Source organism: Tupaia chinensis, unplaced genomic scaffold (assembly GCF_000334495.1).
Source record: "Tupaia chinensis unplaced genomic scaffold, TupChi_1.0 Scaffold148698_1, whole genome shotgun sequence".
NCBI lineage: Eukaryota > Metazoa > Chordata > Mammalia > Scandentia > Tupaiidae > Tupaia > Tupaia belangeri.
Window position 1 is genome coordinate 505481 of NW_006208547.1, and position 2404 is coordinate 507884.

Sequence of the window (2404 nt, forward strand, 5' to 3'; positions counted from 1 at the left end):
AAAAAAAAAAACCTCTCCAAAAAAAAAAAAAAAAGAAATTGGATTTTGGTAAATTTTACACAAATGACTTCAGAAAAAGGAAAAAATCAGAGGCAGGCATTACATAATGATAAAGATGACAGTTTATCAAGATGGCATCAGTACTAAATGTGGGTGGAAAAAACAGCAAACTTTGAAAGTACATGAGAGTACAAGGAAATGTATAAAATTCCTTTACCCCAGTTGGAGATTTCAACACTACCATATCAACATTGATAAAGCAGACAAAAAATATTAAAGGACATAATTGACTTGAATGACACTATGAATAAACTATCTCTCACTGACATTTATACATCACTGCCTTGAACCACAGCAAAATAAACCTGTTTCTCAGTCTTGCATGGGACAGTCACCAAAATAGGCACCATTCTAAACCATAAAACATGCTTGATCCTTTTAAGAAAATGAGAAATCATATAAAGTGTGTTATTGTGTTTTTTATTATTTATTTATTTATTTATTTTGAGAGGTTTATGCTTTAGGGCGCATGCACTCACCAGAAAGACAGAGAGAGAGACAGAGAGATAAAAAGTGAGAAATCACCACTCCCCTGGAGGGATGGCCATGCTGCAATCCCTCCTCCTCCATTCTCCTCTCAAGATCTTACACACGCACGCACATGCTCCCAATGTGAGTTTAAGGCACCGGGTCCAGGACTCTAACCACACTCTATTACATGGGAGTTCAGTGACATAGCCATTACGCTAACTGCTGTTCCCTTCTTTCTTTTTTTATTTGAGTGGTTTTTAACGGCAGTTTTTAAAATCATTGAGATTGAAAGGGAAATTGATTACAGAAAGATAGTATTGAGATAAAACTTGAAACTCATGCTGGGCACATGTGCATGTGTGCCCAAGATCCTAGGAGGAGAATGAAGGACAAGAGATAGCAGTGTCACCATCCCCTTTAGGGACTGAATTCTCACTTTTTCTCCCTCTTTCTCTCCCTGTCTCTCTGGCAAGTGCTCACACCCTATAGAATAAAAATCTTTCAAAGATAAAACAATAATAGCAGCAGATTCTAATATAGCACATTCAATCACAGGATAAGCAGAGAGGACAGCAGAAAGGAAAAGGGCACTTGAACAACAGTGCACACCAGCCCAACCTAGCAGACATACACAGAACATTATACTCCAAAGAGCGGAGTATACGCTTTTCTTAAGTTCACAAGAAAAACAGTGTGATAGTGAATATGATTAAATTGCATGTTGTTTGCCACATTTACATATACCCAGTTTTGTTTTGGTATAAAATTCCATTCTGATGAATGCCTTGGATCAAAATTTCATTTTTTAAGTATTTTAACTTCATGCTTCCATTTATAAGACTAACAATTTTGAGGGAGAAAATTGTTGTGCCTTTCCTGTATCATATTATCTTTAACTCTTGAACAGAATGGATTATTATCTCTAAAAATATATCCACTGAGCTTTTGAATTTATGAATGTATATAATTCTGTACATATTATGGAATATTTAAAATTATGTTTATTTCAGAATGCCATATTCTGGAACTGTACTAACTAGACATAAAGTAAGGCTTTAAGAACTTCTGTTTAAATGGACATAAAAATTTCTGAGATTGATGTCAGTCAGTTGGCAAGGTATGAAGCCCTGAATCACTCTTCCCTCCACAAACTCACCAACTCAGTGGAAATTAAGGAACGAACTTCCTTTGTGAAAAATTTAGACACTAAGTGAAAATCTCTTACTTTCTAATTAACCATAAAACAAGACTCACTTAATCCAGTTGGTTAATTTGGGGCCCACATTTACATCAAAATTCTTGTCTCCATCTCAGTGCTTTGAACAGAAAGACATCTCCACCTTCTGGATTCTCTCAGGGGAAAAAAAAAAAAGTCTTCTCATGTATCCGGTGTCCAAAGTTGCCTTCAGGGAATCTCTAGTCCTGCTAGTCTTGGACTTTGGACAAGTCCATCACAACCTAGAATAGAATGGTGATGACAGCCCAGGCCGGAACACACCAGAACTTCCCCTTGTGCCTAGCACAGAGAAAGCAGATGAAAAATGTACAAAGCTCTTGGAGCCAACGGATGGCCTAGTGGTTATGTTGCTGGGCTTCCACATGGCTGACCACAGTTTGAGTCTTGGATTTGGTGGCTTGAAACTCTCTCCAGGCACATGCGCATGCTTGTCCAAGATCCTGGGAGAACGGAGAAGGATTACAGTGTGTCCAGCCCCCCTGAGGGGTTGTTTTCTCGCTTTCCCTCTCCCCTCCCTCTGCCAGTGAGCACATGCATCCTATTGCATAAACCTCTACAGTGAGTAAATAAATACATTAGCACAGCTCTTAGCTTTACCGTGTGGAGAGAAAGAACAGAGCTACATGTACAGAACCC